We start from the raw sequence: 22,477 nt of genomic DNA on the forward strand, positions 1-22,477 counted from the left end.
CAGGGCATAAACTGATCACCAGCTGAGCTCAGGAAGACATTTTACTTCTGTGAAAAGTGTCCCCAGTGGGTCAGTTGCATTGCAGGTACATTTTACCTTTTGCAAATATTTCTTTAGCCATACCAAAATTTCTTTCTTATCTTTATCTTCGTCTTGCAAATTAAAGCTTAAATCAAGCAATACTAATTTTAAGTTTTAAATAACTCCAATCTGAAGTGTTCTTCCTTCTTTTTTCTGTTTTGCTATTGTTTCCTAAATTTCCAATTAGTTTTATATATATATATATATATAATACACACACACACACACACATGTATATATGTTTGTTTGTTTACTAACAAATTTACATGAGAACTATGCATTAGGATTCATTATAATTATCTCATAATGGAAGTTTTATTTAACGAAGGACACTGAAAGTACTGCCAATGGTTAACAATTTCCATTGTCCAGAAGGTCTCTGATGTTTAGCACCAAATATTGGATACTGCGTTAGTGTAGTATATTTCTGATGGTCCAGGTCACTCACCTGGTCAACAGCATGAAAACACATACATGATCCCCATCACCAGCTCCGACTTACAGCAGCTTGCACAGAATGCCAGCAAAAAAGTCCTTCTTGGAATGACATCCTTCAAACATTCAGCTCCCATCCATCGCAGGAGTATTAAGGCAGGAAGGTGAGGAAACAGAGTTTGGGTCTCCATCAACAACTGGACAGCATGGAGAAGGAATATGAACATTATTAGCGTGTCATACTGCTGTTCTTTTAATAGGATTCATCTGGATTTTCTTGCTCATTATATGCTCATTTTGATAGGTGCTCTCTTTCATCTGTTTAGGATCTGGAGATCATTAGATACACTCAGAGAAAGGAACCACTCTCAAGCAGATTTTTGATCTTCCAGTAATGCTATCGCTGAGAAGGCATAACCCTAACATTTTTTTTAACCATACAGGGGATATCACCTACATCCCCACAACCTGCTCAGCTTGAAAAATCACCTAGAGCTGTAGTTAATGACTTCTCAGCAGGGCCTATCTGCTGAGGCAGTAAAGCACTGACCCAAACTGCCTGGGTTCAAAACCCACCTTCACCACTTAATTAAGCAATTACTTAGCTTCTCTATACTTCAGTTCCAGCCCCATCCCCAGACACATTTGGGGATAAACCACAAGGTCAGTGTGAGGATTACATGAGATAGCTCAGAACAGTGCCTGGCATACAGTAGATACTCAATAAGTGTTTACTGAATAAATGGATGTAGAGTACATCGGCATATACCTGGCTCATAGCAAATACTCAATTATTTTTGTACTACTTTTATCATAACTTTATATTAGAAATCTTGATCTTGTTTGGGGGTAGAGCCGAGCAAACCTTGTCTCGGCAGTGGCTTTGCTGTGCACATCAAAAATCCTAGAATTTCAGAGTGGGAAGGGGGAGAATGTCAAATTGCCTAAAACTAATTTTCTTAAAATCAATTGGCATAATGATCAATTTACCTAATGACACATTCATCTAAAATGTTCACTTACCAAATATACAACTTTTCATCTGTACTAAAATAGTAGTAGCTTGGAGGCATTTTTATAAACTTTCATAGTGACTATTTTGCTGACCTTTGAGGATTTTCAAGACATTTCACCCAATTAAGACTAAATGTTTAAAGTATTATAAAGTAGATTTTAAAAGCCCCCTATATCCTAAAAATGCTTAAGAGTGGCATCTTATTATATATGAAATGCTACATCTATGACAGATTTTTATTAGGAATATGATCATTAGCCTAATGGGCATTTGGGCAGATTGGATATTAGGAGAATTGGTTTTAGGTGAACCATGCTCAATCTCCCACGGGGTCGGGATGTGAGAGCAGTGGCACCAGTTTTTGCCTGGGTCATTTTGTTGACTTTTCTCTGTGACAAGGTTCAGCTCTGAAACTAGCTGCTGTCAGATCTAGTCTGACAGCTTTCAACTTCAGATCCATGACAAATTTCCAGACCTGGAGCCTGGCTCACCCACCTTGGTTGACCCTGTGACAAAGTAACAAATCTGTATTCTGCACAGAATTGACATGGCCACAGAAATCCATCTTGCCCTATCTATGAACTCACAGTGGTACACGTGATTTAATACAACAGCTTCTTTTCATTTTACCTGTTTTGATAATATATATTTTACATCACACATCTCCTCTGATAATAGGCTGTTTTATAACCAGTTCTTCTTCAAAAATAAGAAAGATAATTAAGATGCAGAGGTATGGTAAGTTTGCCTAAGAAAAGAGAGTATGGGAGAATATGCAAAAGGTATGGGGGACAGGTACAGTTTCTACACACAGGAGTCCTGAGATACATGTGAACTCACAGTGCTTCTCCTAAAATGGCAGCCAACACAACAAACCTTTTCTTTGGAATCAGTTTTACTTTCATTGATTCTGGCTCTCACATGGAGCACTCAACTCTCTGCTATTGCTGCTTCATAAAATTCTTCTTCAATTGTACATGTACTACTATAAAGGCAAGGAATTTTCATCTTGATGAGAATGTGTACATTTTCCTGAACTCAAAGGAAGGTAAACAGCGTACTAGGTGCGCAGAGTTTGTTTAAAGTTGTGCCTGCCTATATAATAAGGCAAGTGTACCCGTCATATCATGTAGTAACTAGTGGTGTGGAAACTGGCATCTGCCAGCCAGTAATGGTGGTCATACTTCACTGCTGCTCCAACTGCTCCCAGTATGGTTCAGCCTGCCACCCTGAGCTCCAGCCAGCTGTCAAGGCTGTCACAGCTGCCATCTTATTTACTGCCATAAGCTTTCTTGGCATTGTGGACCCCGACACTGCTGAGATGGCGCCTGTCATTGGCTGTAAAAGGCACAGGGATGGAAGACTCTGAGGAACCCTGGGAAGGTGCAACATGTTTGAACCAACTGACAGTGGACCCAGTAGGCACTGAATCCTCCAAGGTTGTTCTTTGTTGACTGATAAGATTGGACAAGTCACAGTAGGCCCCCCAGAACTCCTATTCAGAGCTGTTTTAATTGAATGTGTCACTGACAAGGGACAATCACTTGGGCTGTGGCATCTATTCCAAATGAAACAATTGTTTTAAAGTAATTGGTCTGACAAGAAGGCTGTCAGCCATTGAGGATAAGATGCATGTGTTTCTATGAGAAGAGACAGAAAACATGCTCCCCGTAATTGCCATGGCTAACCTTTTAAACTTTTCCCTTTACTTCTCGTGAAACAAGTCCTTCCAACACCTCTGATTTGAATAAACAATGAACAATTCTAGGGACACCACTTTGCTTTACATGTTTTTTATGCACATAAGAGGCTCATTTTCAGCTTGTTTAAACTAACCAGTCACAACAATTTGTAATGGATTTAATAGGAAAAAAAGCGCAAAGGGTTAATTTGTCTCTGAACTTCTTTGCAGATCTCACTGTTAGCAACTCTCGATACAAGGGCTGCAATTATGCTCTGTAAGACAGAAGGTCAGTTCCATCAGCCAGTTAGCACGGATTGAGCCAAATTTCCCCAGTATGTACGTGGTTTCCCAGGAGACCGCCGAGTCTGCAAGAGCCAAAAGCATCTAGGCAAGTGGTGTTTAGCCATATAACACACCTAGGCCACAACAGAATATATAGCACATTAGGAAGAGAAGAAACGATATGCTCTAACCCACAATCATTGCATACACTCTAGTCCAGATCATGCCCTATTATAGTGGTAAAGAAAACCAACATTGCTATAATATTTTGCAAAATATTTCACATATATTATCTCATTTGATCTTCACAATATCTGAGGTAGAAATTATCTTTAGCCATTTTATATATAGGAGGAATGAAGCCCACCTATATGACTATGTGGTGGAGGTTAATAGAAAGCAGTATTTTTGACTCCAAGTCATCATTTTTCTAGCACACCACAATGACTGACTCCATCTTCAATCTGCTTTTATTTTTGCTATATTGAATATGCCCTTCCTATGAAATCACATCTAGCCTAAAATTTTAACTAAAATATGTAAATTGGGGAAGGAGAGGGAATTTACTAGTCTTTCTCTAACACCTTCTTTTGTGAATCAGTTTCCACTAAGTCACAAGGCACATAAACATGCATGTTCTTAGTGATATTGCTTAGGCTTAATACCCGGCTCTTGACATCTAATAGCTGTAGGAGCTTGGGAAATTTACTTATTTCTCTATGCCACAGTTTCTTCATCTATAAAAAGAGCATTAATCCATTCATTCATTCATTTTTACATTTATTCAGCAAGTATTATATACCAACAGAATGCAGGAGACTGCCCGTAGGTCCTAGGGATATAACAGGGAACAAGCCAAATAAAATCTCTACTTATATTACCAGAGAAGATAGTCAGTTAACAAATAATAGATATATTCATTGGGTAGCAATACCCAATTACAAATGAAGAAGAACAGAGTTGGTTGGAGGCTAGAGAGTGATGGTAGAGAAAAGAAAACGAAGCTATTTTAGATAGAATGGTCACAAAATGCATCTTTTAGGAGATGATGTTTGAACAGAGATCTTTCTGTGGGAGGGAATTCTGTGAAGACAATTCCAGGCAGAGAGAAGAACAAGTACAAAAGCCCTGAAGCAGAACATGACTGTGTGTGTTCACGAAACAACAAAGAGGTATGTGTTGGGCAGAATGAGAGAGGAGGAGGAAACTGGCAGACATTAGGTCAGAGAAGTGACCAGTGATTGCTCAGGTAGGGCCTTGGTGGTCTTCAACAGGACTTCTGACTTAGGTCTAAGTACGATGAGAATCAACTGGTGTTTCTGAGGCCTGAGGAATGTCACTCCAACAATTGTAGGATGAATAGGATGTAGGGAAACAGACAAGAACAAGGAAACCAGTTAGGAAGCAGTTTCAGTTAACACTGGAGAGAGATGACTGCAGATTGGACAAGGGCTATGGCCATGGAGGTTGTGAGGAATGACTATTCTTTACTGATGAATTGGAGGAAGGGTGGAAGGGAAAGATTAATCAAGGGTGATGGCATTTGAATCAAGCTATTGGGTGAAAGGTGGTTCTAGTTACTGAGCTGGGACACATTAGAGGTAAACAAGTTTTGGGGGAATTAAACATACCTACCTCAAAGGTTTAATGTGAAAATAAAAGCATTCTGCAAAGAGCATGGTATATAATCAGTTTCAATAAACATTAGGTATTGTTATGATCATTACCATCCTCATTATTATCATTACTAAATTAATCAAGTCCTGTAAATCTTATTTCCTAGAAAGCTCTCAGAGCTTTCCTCTCTGAGGAAAGCCAGCTGAGTTTCCTGCCTTTAGACTAGACTATATTTAATGTTTTCTTCACTGCAAGCAGAATAATCTTATCATGTTTCTTCCTAGCTTCAACACTTCAGTGGCTTTCCATGGCCAATAGAACAAAGCTGTGACTCCTTAATTATTTGCCCCTCTTCTACTTCTCAGCACTATCCTCCTGTTTTCTTCAGCCTCCAATAATATCAAAAAATACCCGTGGTTACCCTAACATTATAGGTGTGTATGCCTTCCTGCCTTTGCCCATGTCATGTCTCTTGCCTGGAATACCCTTTCAGTCTCAGTGTATCTTGCAAAATTTGATTTTTCTGTTTAAATCCTAATGAGGAATCACCTTTTCCATTGAAGTATGTTGTAAACGTTCCTAGAAAGAGCATGTTATCATGTCTTGTACACAGTTCTATTACTGTAAATAGCACATTTCTTTTTCACATACAGAGAACTTTAACATGTATGTGTGTGTTTGTCTCTTCTTCACAATTGTGAAATCCTTGATCGCAAGGATATGTCTTTTTACCTATGAATGAGTGTTTGTGCAGTTAGTGGCACGTATGTATTCACCTTTATTTTTGTGACCTAACCTTAGTGGTTTGTGAGAAGAGGGTTTTCTTCATCACTCCTGGGTCTAGATGTCAGAGATGAAGAACGGAGCATTAGTAAACCTTCTACACTCTGCTGCCTAAGATCATAGCTGCTTAAGACAGGTCTTAGGGTTTTACCTGACTTCTTTACTTTATTATGGATTTTCCAATGACGCACTGGCTATTAACACTAGTGAGTTATGCTAAATTTGAAAACAACTATAAAAATGAAATGAAAGTGATGGTGGAAGTAACACTTTTTTCTTTGCTTCAAATAACTACTGCATTCTATCATGACTTTTTAATGTCTTGTGTATTCATCCTTTTCTCTCATCATGACCCCAAGGTATTCATATCAAACACGCCTCTTTGTAGATATTTTTTTAAATTAATTAATTTATTTATTTTTGGCTGTGTTGGGTCTTCGTTGCTGTGCATAGGCTTTCTCTAGTTGCAGCGAGCGGGGGCTACTCTTCGCTGCGGTGCATGGGTTTCTCATTGTAGTGGCTTCTCTCGTTGCAGAGCATAGGCTGTAAGCACACGGGCTTCAGTAGTTGTGGCACATGGGCTCATTAGTTGTGGCTTGCAGGCTCTAGAGCACAGGCTCAGTAGTTGTGGTGCACGGGCTTAGTTGCTCTGCGGCATGTGGGATCTTCCTGGACCAGGGATCGAACCTGTGTCCCCTGCATTGGCAGGTGGATTCTTAAGCACTGCACCACCAGGGAAGTCCCTGTAGATATTTTTTAAATCATCTCTGCCTTGAAGCCTTTATACCTCTGCTATTTTAAATATTCTGTCCTGTTTTCCGAGACTGTAGGCCTAACACATGCGATTTATGAGTCACCTCTTCCTTGGAGTCTTCATTGTTCACTCTGGTTTAGATTGATATCTCCCTTCTCTGAAGTTACAACATTATCTGTGCAACCTTCATTGGTTTCTAAATATACATGGTTTCATGTTATTTTAGTACTATTTCCTTTGTACATTTGTTATTTCTCCAAATAGACTTTAATACCCTTATTTGAAAATACTGTTGCATATCCCTTTTGCATCTCTCAAAGCCCATGGTACCGTTTTGACCTCAGTACAGGTGTTCAATAATAGATGTTGAAATGAAGAGAGAAATGCATAAAATGTAGTGATCAAACCCATAATTATAATCATTTCAAGCTTACCTCAGTGGATTCTTGCATGATCTCAGACAGAACGTCTCTTTGAGGATCTCAAGGCAAAACGTAGAAAACACTTTATTTCCTTTCACCCACAACATGTCTAGGAAAATGAACTAAATTAAAACTTAAAATTTGATCATCAGCCGTATTTATTAGAGTTAGAAATGGAGATTCTAGTTGGAAAAGAAAAGCAAAACTCATTTTCCCTTCAATTTTATAACAGTAATAAACTCACAGGTGATATTTTACCATGCAGGAATGAGGAAGCAGTATCATCAGACCTTCCAACTTCCATTTTTCAAGGAAAATGGGCCTATCTGAAAATAGTTGGCTAAAATGTTATTTTTTTAAGTGCTTCAAGGGCCAACATTTTGAGGGCCAAACAAAATGGACCTGAAGGCTGGGGGCCTTGTAGGCCCGGATTATACCACCTCTGTTTTCTAGGAACTACCAGAGAAACAAATAATTAGATTCATCAGGGTTAAGAGCTTTCAAAGACCCAGCAAAATTGATATTATCATGGTAAATCCAGTATATAATGTAACTGCATTCCATCCTTGGTTTTCACTCCTGAAACAACAAGTTTGGGGGAGGGGGGAGGTTTGAAAGTATTTCCTCCATTTGAGACATATTAAAATGTGAAATAAAGAAGCATATACTTTTTATAGTACACAGTCTAAGGACTGTTTCTATTGCCCATGTAATATCTAGTGTAAAGTTTCCTCATTAGACAATTTCACACTGTCTGGCTGCCCCCCTCCTCCATTACTTCTTTGTCAAAGAAGTTTTAAAAATCAAAGCCCAAGACAAGAGGCATTTTAAATGAATTAAAAACTGTCACAGCTGTTCCAACCAACCTGGGAAGACATATAGCAAATTTTACACCCCTTCATGTTATTTTTTCTCAGGATAACTGTTGGCAAGTGGTCAGCCTGTCATGACAGAGTCCAATTAAAATTATATATCATTGCAAGTTTTCTTTTCTCTGTTGTCAATAATGGGATCCTTTAGATAGCCCTTCAATATCCACTCCTGGGCATTTTAATTTCCTGACAAATCTATCATCTGAAATTTGCCATCAGGAGTAGTCAGTCTCTGAGCAGTGATAAAACAGCACAAATCCTGGTACTTTCCTTAGCATTGTAACAAAGAGACAATCTTTATAACATTATTGTGGCTCTGTATTCTTATAACCTTGCCTATGTCTGTGTATCACAGTACTATAGGAATGAGATTCAGACAGGGATTTGATAAACTTATGAAGGAATGTATAAATATATGACATCTTAGACCAATATTTCCAAATCTTCAAGATCTCCATGGTCTCTCAAATTCCCATTATGTTATAATAAATCTCTTATACGTATTTAGACTATGTAAACAATAAAATTTTTATTCACTCACACAGAAAAGCATAATTTCCCAGAGAGTATATTGAGAATGAGTGCAGATAGTTAGAAGTAGAAAAACTACTAACAGAGGTCAAAGCCACAAATTTAAACAGTTAAGAATTTATTGTCTTTGAAATGTATATTTATCCAATTAAACAAAATGTAATATTTTCCCTTGGAATATACAGAAATACTTAGGATCTGGGGATGGGGGTGGGTGAGAGTTTCTTATTTCTGAATTGTTAACTATTTGTTACTTAACAAATCAAAGTGGAAGCCAGTAAATTTGTTTATAAAAAAACTAAACTGTATTAATAGCAGCAATGATCACAAAATATTTGGGGGAGCTCTTTAGTTTGTTTTTCAATAGTGATGAGCTGCTGAGGAATAGATTAGTTAATAAATGGGATGGCTCAGGGCTTCCCTGGTGGCGCAGTGGTTGAGAATCTGCCCGCCAGTGCAGGGGACACGGGTTCGAGCCCTAGTCCGGGAAGATGCCACATGCCGCGGAGCAACTGGGCCCGTGAGCCACAACTACTGAGCCTGCGCGTCTGGAGCCTGTACTCCACAACAAGAAAGGCTGCGATAGTGAGAGACCCGCGCACCGCGATGAAGAGTGGCCCCCGCTCGCAGCAACTAGAGAAAGCCCTCGCGCAGAAACGAAGACCCAGCACAGCCATAAATAAACAAATAAAATAAATGGGATGGCTCAAATGTGAGAACTGCTAAGACATGAGCAGCACAGAGCAGAGTACATGCCACTGTTAAGGGTCGAATTGTGCCCCCTCCCCAAATGTTTATGTTGAAGCCCTAACACCCAGTTACCTTAGAAGGTGACTGTATTTGGAGACAGGGCCTTTAAAGAGGCAATTATGTTAAAATGAAGCTCTTAGGGTAGGCCCTAATCCGATCTGACTGGTGTCCTTATAAGAAGAGGAAATCAGGATACAAAAAGTGATACCAGGGATGCTGTGCACAGGGGGAAGACCATCTGAAGAGACAGCAATAAGGCAGCCAACTGTAAGCCAAGGAGAGAGGCCTCAGAAGAAACCAAACCTGCCAACACCTAACCTCAGACTTCTAGCCTCCAGAACAATGAGAAAATAAATTTCTGTTGTTTAAGCCACCCATTCTGTGGTATTTTGTTATGGCAGCCCTCGCTAACTAATATATCAGGGAAGGCCAAGACTCATTAGAAATCAATGCAGTGGCATTCAGAATGGAACTGAGGAAGCAATGTTTGTTGCAGAAGTTTCCCCTACCCTACACATTTACCCAAGAAGAGCACAAGAGAGCAAGTTTGCATTTGAAGCCCTGTGTCTAGTGAGCATAAGCTTAGTCACTGTTACATACCAAGCATCCCAATCTGCATTCTGGGATATAGCAATAAAAAGAGATTAGGTAATAAATCAGTTCTGAAATGGGGCAGGGTGGTGTTTAGTTCTATGTCAGGCAATTTGTACATGCAAAGAAGGACCCTTTGACAAGAGCCTGAGGTAAACTAAGAAGGATTTAGATCTAGGGTAAGAGGATTGGCAGGAATTAATGAAGTACCAGGACCCTTAGGTATTGGTTGAGGTTTAGAGCAGGGCCACCATCCTTGATTACCACATAGAGTAGAATGGAGAACAGTGGGCCCAAGAATCACAGGAAGATAGGAAATGCTATAACCCAGAGGCTCAGTGAGCCTTGATTTTCTTCCACTTTACCATTCTCCTTAGCAGTACACCAGATCTTTTACCTAGATGGCCACAGACAAGATGTGGAGACAATGGAGCATTGGTAGAGGGGTAAGGTGGGTTCATGTAAGTGTGTAGATTTATGCAAGGATCTATTAATCATGGTTCAGTAAGAAGATTCTAGGTCTGGGGGAACTTGACTTAATAAGTTAATCATTTATTCATTCAGACACTCATTTAAATGCCAACATTTATGGAGTAAACACAATAGCTGAGACTTCTTTCTGCCACAGTTAATTCAGTAACTGATACTGAAGATGGAGTGGCAGGGAAGGTTTAGAGAGGGAGGTAGAACTTGAATGTAGTGAGTTATAAGGTAAGAGGCAGAGAGGTAAAGGTGTAGATTACATTTATTAGGTAATTTACAAATTAACAAATACTTGTTGCTCTTTTAAATAATGTGCCTCATCTTACACAGGATTTATTAGAGAATTCACAAATCATTTAAAACATAATCTCAAATTTTAAAGAATGATTCTTACTTAGCAGAAGAATACATTTACAGGGAAATATAAACTATATGACTTAGTTGGAATGAGGAGCATAAATAGTCTTGCAGATGAAGGGCAGGGGAATGTCAATGTGGATTGAGACTTTGTGCTGTGTAAAAGCACTGGAAAAAAGGCAAGCATTGAAGCCAGACATCCTGAGCAGAGGTTCTGAATTAAGAGATTAGTACAGCACATTTTTTTGAAACAGAAAACCCATTGATCCTACTTGAGGGATGTGATTAGTCGAAGAGCAAACAGCATTTGAAGGTGTTGATTTCCCAAGGAAGGAGACTCTGAGATGGAGAGTGCAGCAGGGGTGCTCTCAGGATCAATAGCTGTGGCAGGACTAAGCAACGTGAGGATCTCGGTCTGGAGGCTGTCTCAACAAAGGCCTCAGCTACCCAAGGGGAAGCTCTGAAGCTAAGATGACCCTTCAGAGTTGTATCAAAGGGGACTGAGGCTGTATAGTCCCATATTGACCTGTCAACTGAATGCAGACTTTCCCAGGAAGGAGTGTGATTTTGGACAAACCAGATCTCTCCAGCTGAGGGCAATTTCCAGAGGACCCTGACTTCCAGGGGGATCAGCTGGCAGCTGGGAGATTCAGTCTTTGAGTTCTGAAAGGAGACTTAGGAAATAATGCAACATCCACTGCCATTTCACTCTTTCTGCCTCTCAGATACAGTTCTTTATATAAATTCTTGGAGCAAATCTTCTAGAACTCTGGTGTACCTATTTTCCTTAGGAAAACTTAGAAGAGGAAGGTTATTGGGACAAACTATGCCCCACTGGTACAGCTGGTTTCAGGGCCACAAATTATGCTCAGGTCTCCCATCTATACTACTTTCTAGATTTTTCTATCCTCGGCTGACACTCCTTGTCTAGGTGGCTTACTGAATGATGTGACTGTGACACTCATCCTTATGGGATCTGAGCTTGCCCTTTTTAGGCTGTGGTTTCTGCACTAGTCAATTTACTGTCAAAGTTGAGCAAGGAAGTAGCAACAGGTACTAAAGTGAATCACCCTGGTGCCAAACATTTTCCTCCCTGTCCCTCCTGAGTAACATCCGGGTAAGTTATCCTTGCCAGGATGGTGAGTCCTCTTCTTGTCCTCTTGTCTGAGGAGCCCAAAGTCCTCAGGAAAAGTCAAAACTTATATAGTTCAGTGGAACTTTTGGTATGTGTCCAGGTGTAGGCATCCCTGCTTTGGAAATTAGAATCTTTAAACCCGCAAAGCCCAGCGTTACTAGAACAAGAAACTCAAATTTCCCAAGTGAGTGACAGAAGTGATGGGAAGCACAGTCACTCTTGCCTCCAGCCTTTGGTTCCTGGATCCATATATTCTAGCTATTGGAGAAACAGCACCTTCAGTGTACACTAAATCTGGGATGATGGTGCCCCATGTTTACAAAATACTGTCTGGTGCTGTAGTTGTGCTTTCCACAGACTAACCCATCTTTGTGTCAGGCTAGAAGCTTCTGGATAGTGTGGTGTGTGATAGGACCAGGCAATGGGTTCCTGTTCTTAAAATTGGGCAAGGCGTCATGAAATGTTATTGGGACAACTGCCCTAACCTCCTGACCATCATTCTTGACTGGTTTTTGTTATTTAGATGGTTGAATTATTTAGATCCCCTTATTGGCTACCGTATGTCTTTCCCCGAAGAAAGCCATGTTCTATTAACCATCTCCAAAACTCTCTGTGTGTCAAGCCACCCCATTTCCTCCCTTCCACACTGTGACCTTGCCACCAATTGCAATAATTGCATCCGCCTAGATTATGTCGGTTAAGCCTCCCCACCTGGCCTCTATTGCTTGGGAGTCCTATCATCCCCACTGATGTCAGAGAATGCAGTTCTGTAATGGCATATCTTACCACCTTCCTTGGTTTAACAGAGAAGAGGCATAACTGAACTTCTTAGTGATGCTGATTCCCTTATCACCAACCTATCCCTTATTGTTTTGGTAAATAATGAACACTCTGGGTGCTCCTAAGGAACATAATCATTGGTGGTACTTCAGACCTCACCTAGCATAGTTATTCTAGCATCCCTTCTTCTCTGTCTGCTATGACAGTTTTGGCATTTCTACCTCACTTTGTGTTGTTGCTTGATTATTTTCAGCTTCTGAGAACCATTCTAAGAAGTGTGTTGCTAGGATCTTTGTTTGGGTGCTGAATCCTATATCCCATGACAGCAGACCCATACTGTAACTTATCCAACTTTATGTTCTTTCCCTCCATTTTATATATCACCCTCAGAATCCAGTTCCATGAGTATCTCCTAGTACCTACTGGTATATGTTGCCTATGTTCTACAGCTCCTTGGGAGTATATTTCTTTCTCTCCATTGGCAGGCACAGCACTTCCTGAGCCAGGTTATGTTGGAATGTATCCCTAATTGTTGTCTTAGTGTCCAGAAATGGGGGTAGGGGAGATTCAGAGGGATTGCGGATATATGTGTCATATTGTCTTACAGGTAGAGGTCTCTGCCTTTTCATCAAGCCAAGGGATACACCAGTCCTTAATAAGGAGACATGGACCATTTTGCCAAGCTGAGAGTTAGGAATATTTAGAGATTCCTGAGTTTTTGAGCGCCTCAACACAGATGTCCCATTCCATAACTCTGGGCCCTGACTTTTGGTGGCCGACTTAATTAGGTTTTGTACATAACTTTCTTAGGAGCTCTGCCATATTTATGATTAAGTCCTGGTCTTCAGATTTTTCTGTCTTCAAGCTTTAAAAAGTGAGAGCCTTTTTTTTTTTGCCATGCCGTGCAGCATGCGGGATCTTAGTTCCCCTACCAGGGATCGAACCCATGCCCCCTACATTGGGAGTGCAGAGTCTTAATGACTGGACTACCAGGGAAGTCCCAGTGAGAGCCTCTTTATATTCTAGCAGGAGGACTCCTGACTTTTACACTTAGTTTTAATACCTAGTTAGTCCTCTCAGCCTTTTTCATTATCCTTCTCTAAACCGTCAATTGTACTTAGCAACACACATCCAATTTCCTTATCCTTATAGTTACTATTTCACCATTGTTCTCAAACACCTGATATACTGTCCCCATTAATGGAATCCCTTCCAGTCATATTGTTGCAGTTCACCACCAATGAACATTTTAAGGATTGCATCTGCTACCCTAAGCCAGCAACTATGCACACTCTACTTACCACCAGTGATGGAGTCCTCAGTGCCAGTAAGCTGAAGAATGATGGGCTTCAGAATCCCATCTTAGCATCTGCTTTCTTATATCATTATTAATACCACTCATAGAACCAAATGCTGTAGGTTGGGTTCTTCTGAAAGCAGATTCTGAGATGGAGATTAGCATGCAGCAAATGTGTTAGGGAGTGTCCTTGGGATCAACTCCTGGTACAAGGAAAGGAAAGAAGCAGGATTGAGCAAGGGAGAAGTTATGTTGTTATACAATCCACATTAGACTCAGCTGACCCCTTGGGAAGCTCTGAAGCTGGAATAACCTTTTAGATTTAACCTGCTTGTGAAAAGGAGGCCAGACCTTTAATACTCACATATCAATCGGTCATTGAGTGTAGTTGGCCTCTGAGAAAGGAATATAGCCTGGATTGAGACAGCTTTCTCCATCTGAGGGCAATCTCTGGAGAGGGTTTACAGATGAGGTAACCCACTCCTAGTAGCTGGGAAAATATGTCTTTCAGTCCTATAGATGTATTTGGGAAATGAATCATAGTGTTCACTACTGAGGAGGTCTAGAAAAGGAATGAATACTTTATAGGCTCATTTTGAATAAAAGCCCCTTTCTCTTCCTACCACTATTCACTTTGTATAATCACAAAATTTATTCAGTGTAACTAAATCTGAACTATCGCACAAAAGAATGTAGAATTTGATGAAATTGTAAGAACACAACCCCATCAATGCTGATTCCTTAGCATTGTATTACAGGTTATAAAAAGGCAAGAGGTTACATAGAAAAAAAATTTTAATGTATGATGAACTCATATTTATGTAGATTACCATGAAAATAAGCAAAAATAGCAAAGAGGTTGCAATAACCAAAGTGAAAATTTATTGGAGTTCAAAGATATAAAAATCTTTTAGAAAGCTATACAGGAAGAGAACAAATAAAATATCTCTATAGGAGGATAGTTCATAGTTGAGTTGTTCACAACACAGAAGTTTCAAGGAGAAAAATCCTGCAGGCTAGTAAAAAAATAGATTGTTATCTGGCAGTAGGATACTGCTCCTAACTTATCACAAGAATCATAATGGAATGCTTGTTATAAATGCAGATTCCTAGTCCCATTCCAAACCTATCAGATTCTCTTAAATTGGGTGACCCCCCCAAAAAAGAAAACTGAGAAAAGTATTTGAGTACAAATATCATATTTGTGGGGGGAGTCCCAGGAAGCAGTTAAGGGCGTAGGGAAATGAAACAGGGAAGGAGAGGAAGCCAACAAGTTGCTCATTGCTGAGCATGTTACTGCTGAGCTGAGGCTCAATGTTGGAGAACTGTGGGACCATGTAAATAATTATAAATAGTTATTCCATCCAAAGGGTAAGGAAGCTCTGGCTCCCATTAGTCATTGACTGGGGTCTATCCCCAGGAACATGCAGCTTCATTACTTCTTGTCTGCTCTGCATAGACAAAAAAAGAGAAAGAGTACCCAGAAGGAGAGTTGCAAGTGCTCATAGTGGGAAGCAAGAGACATATGCCAGAACAGTGAGACCAAGAGTGGATATGGATGGGGTACTTACAGTGTCTGACAAACAGACTTTCCAGAAGAGGAGCCTGGAATTAGTATGTTTAATAAGATCCTTAGCTAATTCATGTGATCAGATAAGTTTGTACAACACTGCTCTATTATGCGCTAATGGAAAGTGACACAAATGTTAGAAATGGCCAGCATAAAGATATTACAGGCACACCTCGCTTTATTGCACTTCACTTCATTGTGCTTTGCAGATAATGCAACCCTGTGTTGAGCAAGTCTATCAGCGCCATTTTTCCAACAGCATTTGCTCACTTCATATCTCTGTGTCACATTTTGGTAATTCTTGCAAAATTTCAAACATTTTCATTATTATTAGTTTCTTATGATCAGTGACCAGTGATCATTGATGTTACTATTATAATTGTTTTGAGGCACCACAAACTGTGCCCATATAAGACAGCAAATTTAATTGATAAGTGTGGTGGGTGTTCTTACTGCTCCACCCACTAGCCATTGCTCCATCTTTTTCCCTCTCCTCAGGCCTTCCTATTCCCTGAGACACAACAATATTGAAATTAGGCCAGTTTATGACCCTACAATGGCTTTTAAGTGTTCAAGTGAAAGGAAGATTCACACATCTCTCACTTTAAATGAAAAGTTAGAAATCATTAAGCTTAGTGAGGAGGGCATGTTGAAACCAAGATAGGCCAAAAGCTAGGCCTCTTACACCAATTAGCCAAGTTGTGAATGCAAAGGAAAATTCTTGAAGGAAAGAAATTAAAAGTGCTATCCCAGTGAACACACAAATGATAAGAAAGCAAATTAGTCTTATTGCTGTTATGGAGAAAGTTCTAGTGGTCTGGATAGAAGATCAAACTAGCCACAACATTCCCTTAAAGCAAAGCATAATCCAGAGCAAGGCCCTGACTCTTTTCAATCTATGAAGGCTGAGAGAGGTGAGGAAGCTGCAGAAGAAAAGCTTGAAGTTAAAAAAGGTTGGCTCATGAGGTTTAGGGAAAGAAGCCATCTCCATTATATCAAGTGGTGTTGTAGAAGCTGCAGCAAGTTACCCAGATCTAGCTAAGATAATAAAGGTGGTTACATGAGAAACAGATTTTGAATGTAGACAAAACAGCCTTTTCTTAGAAGACGATGCCACCTACTAGGACTTTCATAGCTAGAAAGGAGAAGTCAATGCCTGACTTTAAAGCTTCAAAGAACAGGCTGCCTCTCTTGTTAATGCAGCTGGTGACTTTAAGTTGAAGCCAGTCTTCATTAACCATGATGAAAATCCTAAGAATTCCCCTTAAGAATTATGCTAAATGATTCTTCCTTTGCTCTATAAATGGAACAACAAAGCCTGGATGACAACATGTCTGTTTACAACATGGTTTACTGAATATTTTAAGCCCACTGTTGAGACCTACTGCTCAGAAAAAAAAAAAAGGATTCCTTTCAAAACATTACTACTCATTGACAATGTACTTGGTCATCCAAGAGCTCTGACGGAGATGTACAATGAAATTAATGTTGTTTTCATGCCTGCTAACACAAGATCCATTCTGCAGCCCATGAATCAAGGAGTCATTCTGACTTTCAAGACTTATTATTTAAGAAATACATTTCATAAGAGTATAGCTGCCAAAGGTAGTGATTCCTCTGATGGATCTGGGCAAAGTCAATTGAAAACCTTCTGGAAAGAATTCATCATTCTAGATGTCATTAAGAACATTCATGGGACTTCCCTGGTGGCGCAGTGGTTGAGAATCTGCCTGCCAATGCAGGGGACACGAGTTCGATCCCTGGTCTGGGAAGATCCCACATGCCGTGGGGCAACTGGACCCTTGCACCACAATTACTGAGCCTGTGCTCTAGAGCCCATGAGCCACAACTACTGAGCCCACATGCCTAGAGCCCATTCTCCACAACAAGAGAAGCCACCAGAATGAGAAGCCTGCACACCGCAGTGAAGAGTGGTCCCTGCTCGCTGCAACTAGAGAAAGCCCACATGCAGCGGTGAAGACCCAACACAGCCAAATATAAATAAATGAAATAAATACATTTTTTAAAAAAAGAACATTCATTATTCATGGGAGGAAGTCAAAATACCAACATTAACAAGAGTTTGGAAGATGTTGATTTCAACATTCGAGGATGACTCTGAAGAAAGCAGGACTTCAGTGGAGGAAGGAACTGCAGGTGTGGTGGAAATAGCATGAGAACTAGAATTAGAAGTGGAGTCTGAAGGTGTGACTGAATTGCTATACTCTCATGATAAAACTTTAACCGATAAGGATTTGCTTCTTATGGATTAGCAAAGAAAGTGGTTTCTTAAGAATGTACTCCTGGTGAAGAGGTCATGAAACTTGTTGAAATGACAACAAAGGATTTTGAATATTACATAAACTAAGTTGATAAAGCACTGGCAGGGTTTGAGTGGAGGATTGACTCCAATTTTGAAAGATGCTCTACTGCATACTACAGAGAAATTATTCATGAAAGAATCAGTCAATGAGGCAAAAGTCATTGTTGTCTAATTTTAAGAAATTGCCACCACCACTCCAGTCTTCAGCAATCACCACCCTGATCAGTCACTAGCCATCAACATCAAACAAAAACCTAAAAGAACTAAAGAACAAATGAACAGATATGAACAATACAATAACTAAAATGAAAACTACACTAGAAGGAATCAATAGCAGAGTAACTGAGGCAGAAGAACGGATAAGTGAGCTGGAAAACAGAATGGTGGAAATAACTGCCACAGAGCAGAATAAAGAAAAAAAAATGAGAAGAAATGAAGAACTCAGAGACAACATTAAACACACCAACATTCACATTATAAGGGGCCCAGAAGGCTAAGAGAGAGAGAAAGCACCTGAGAAAATATTTGAAGAGATAATAGCTGAAAACTAATCTAACATGGGAAAGGAAACAGTCACCCAAGTCCAAAAAGAACAGAGAGTCCCAGGCAGGATAAACCCAAAGAGGAACACGCCAAGATACACAGTAATCAAATTGACAAAAATTAAAGACAAAGAAAAAATATTAAAAGCAACAAGGGAAGGTCAACAAATAACATACAAGGGAACTCCCATAAGGTTATTGGCTGATTTTTCAGCAGAAACTCTGCAGGCCAGAAGGGAGTGGCACAATATATTTAAAGTAATGAAAGGGTAGAACCTACAACCAAGGATAATCTACCCAGCAAGGCTCTCATTCAGATCCAACAGAGAAATCAGAAGCTTTACAGACAAGCAAAAGCTAAGAGAATTCTGCACCACCAGACCAGCTTTGTAACAAATGCTGAAGGAACTTCTCTAAGCAGAAAAGAAAAACCCTGGTGGTCCAGTGGTTAAGACTCTGCACTTCCACTGCAGGGGGCATGGGTTCAATCCCTGGTCAGGGAACTAAGATCTCACATGCTGTGCGGCATGGCCAAAAATAATAATAATAATTAATTAATTAAAAATAAATAAATTAATTAAAACACATCTTCCAAAAAAAGAAAAGAGAAGGCCACTGCTTGAAACAAGGAAAACATGAATGGAAAAGCTCACTGGTAAATGCAAATATAAAATAAATGTAGGAAATCATCTGCACACAAATATTGTATCAAAACCAGCAATTGTGAGAAGAGGAGAGCACAAATGCAGGATATTGAAAACACATTTGAAATTAAAAGACCAGCAGCCTAAAGGGATCTCTCTTATATATAGACTGCTATATCAAAACCTCATGGTAACTGCAAACTGAAAATCTACAATAGATAAGCACACAAAGAAGAAAAAGGAATCCATACACAGCACTAAAGTACGTAATCAAATCAGAAGAGAAGGGAACAAAAGAGGAAGGGAAGAAAAAAGACCTACAAGAACAGATCCAAACAATTAAGAAAATGGCAGTAGGAACATACATATTGATAATTACCTTAAATGTAAATGGATTAAATGCTCCAACCAAAAGACATAGACTGGCTGAATGGATACAAAAACAAGACCTGTATGTATGCTGGCTACAAGAGACCCCCTTCAGACCTAGAGACACATACAGACTGAAAGTGAGGGGATGGAAAAAGATATTCCATGCAAATAGAAATCAAAAGAAAGCTGGAGTGGAAACACACATATCAGACAAACACTCATATAGACTTTAAAATAAAGACTGTTACAAGAGACAAAGAAGGATACTACATAATGATCAAGGGATCAATCCAAGAAGAAGATATAACAATTGTAAATATATATGCACCCAACAGAGGAGCATGCCAATATATAAGGCAAAACTAACAGACATAAAAGGAGAAATCAACAGTAACAAAATAACAGTGACGGACTCTAACACCCCACTTTCATCAATGGACAGATCATCCAGACAGAAGATCAATAAGGAAACACAGGCCTTAAATGGCACATTAGACCAGATAGATTTAATTGATATTTATAGGACATTCCATCTGAAAGCAGCAGAATACACATTCTTCTCAAGTGCACTTGGAACATTCTCCAGATTGACCACATGTTGGGCCACAAAGGAAGCCTTGGTAAGTTTAAGAAAATTGAAATCATATCAAGCATCTTTTCCAACCAGAATTCTATGAGATTAGAAATAAACTGCAAGAAAAAAACTGCAAAAAATACAAACACATGGAGGCTAAACAGTATGCTACTAAACAACCAGTGGATCACTGAAGAAATCAAAGAGGAAATCAAAAAATACCTAAAGACAAATGAAAATGAAAGCACAAGGATCCAAAACCTATGGGACAAGCAATACAACCTTACCTCAGGAGACAAGAAAAATCCCAAATAAGAAACCGAACCTTACACCTAAAGCAACTAGAGAAAGAAGAGCAAACAAAACCTAAAGTTAGCAGAAGGAAAGAAATCATAAAGATCAGAGCAGAAATAAATTAAATAGAAACGAAGAAAACAATAGAACAGATCAATGAGACTAAAAGCTGGTTCTTTGAAAAGATAAACAAAATTGATAAACCATTAGCCAGACTCATCAAGAAAAAAAAAGGAGAGGGCTCAAATTAATTAAATTAGAAATAAAAAAGGAGAAGTTACAAGGGATACCACAGAAATACAAAGGACTGTAAGAGACTACTACAAGCAACTACATGCCAAAAAAATGGACAACCTGGAAGAAATGGACAAATTCTTAGATAAGTATATGCTCCAAAGACTGAACCAGGAAGAAATAGAAAATATGAACAGACCAATCATAAGTACTGAAATTGAAACTGTGATTTTAAAACTTCCAACAAACAAAAGCCCATGACCAGATGGCTTCACAGGCGAATTCTATCAAACATTTAGAGAAGAGTTAACACCTATCCTTCTGAAAGTATTCCAAAAAATTGTAGAAGAAGGAAAACTCCCAAACTCATTCTCTGAGACCACCATCACCCTGATACCAAAATCAGACAAAGATACCACAAACAAAGAAAATTACAGGCCTATATCACCGATGAACATAGATGCAAACATCTTCAACAAAATATTAGCAATCCAAATCCAACAGTACCTTAAAAGGATCATACACCCTGATCAAGTGGGATTTATCCCAGGGATGCAGGGATTTTTCAGTGTCTACATATCAATCGGTGTGATACACCACATCAACAAAATGAAGAATAAAAAACATATGATCATCTAAATGGATGCTGAAAAAACTTTTGATAAAATTCAACACACATTTATGATAAAAACTCTCCAGAAAGTGGGCCTAGATTGAACATACCTTAACATAACGAAGACCATGTATGACAAACCTACACTTAACATAATACTCAACGTGAAAAGCTGAAAGCATTTTCACTAAAATCAGAAACAATACAAGGATGTTCATGCACACCACTTTTATTCAACATAGTTTTGGAAGCCCTAGCCACAGCAATCTGAGAAGATAAAGAAACACTTTGTGACAACCTAGAGGTGTGGGATAGTGAGAGTGGGAGGGAGGCTCAAGAGAGAGGGGATATAGGAATATATGTATATATAGCTGTACATATAGCTGATTCACTTTGTTGTACAGCAGAAACTAAGACAACATTGTAAAACACTTATACTCCAGTAAAGATATATACAAAAAAAAAAAGGAATCCAAATTGGAAAAGAAGAAGTAAAACTGTCACTGTTTGCAGATGGCATGATACTATACATAAAAAAATCCTAAAGATGCTACCAGAAAACTACTAGAGCTCATCAAGGTATTCGGTAAAGTTGCAGGATACAAAATTAATACACAGAACTCTGTTGCATTTCTATACACTAAGAACAAAAGATCAGAAAGAGAAATTCAAGAAACAATCCCGGGAGTTCCCTGGTGGTCCAGTGGTAAAGAATCCACCTTACAATTCAGGGGAAGTGGGATCGATCCCTGGTCAGGGAACTAAGATCCCACATGCCGTTGGACAACTAAGCCCGCATGCCACAACTACTGAGTTCACAGGCCTCAACTAGAGCCCGCGTGCTGCAAACTACAGAACCCACGTGCCCTGGAGCCTGTGCGTCACAACTAGAGAAGAGAAAACATGCACATCACAACTAGAGAGAAGCCCATGAACCACAATAAAGAGCCCACACACTGCAATGAAAGATCCCACATGCCTCAATGAAGATCCTGTGTGCCACAACTAAGATCTGACGCAGCCAAAAATAAATAAATTATTTAAATAAATAAATAATAAATAAAATCTTTAAAAAAAAAACCAAACAATCTCATTCACCATCACATCAAAAAGGATAAAATACCCAGGAATAAACTTACCTAATGAGGCAAAAGACCTGTACTCAGAAAACTATGAGATACTGATGAAAGAAATCAAAGATGACACAAACAGATGGAGAGATATACCATGTTCTTGGACTGGAAGAATCAATATTGTGAAAATGACTATACTACACAAAGCAATCTACAGATTCAATGCAATTCCTATCAAATTACCAATGGCCTTTTTCACAGAACTTGAACAAAAAATCTTAAAGTTTGTATGGAGACACAAAAGACCCCAAAAAGCCAAAGCAATCTTGAGAAAGAAAAACAGAGCTGGAGGAATCAGGCTCCCTGTCT

Source organism: Balaenoptera musculus, chromosome 5, assembly GCF_009873245.2.
Source record: "Balaenoptera musculus isolate JJ_BM4_2016_0621 chromosome 5, mBalMus1.pri.v3, whole genome shotgun sequence".
Classification (NCBI taxonomy): Eukaryota; Metazoa; Chordata; class Mammalia; order Artiodactyla; family Balaenopteridae; genus Balaenoptera; species Balaenoptera musculus.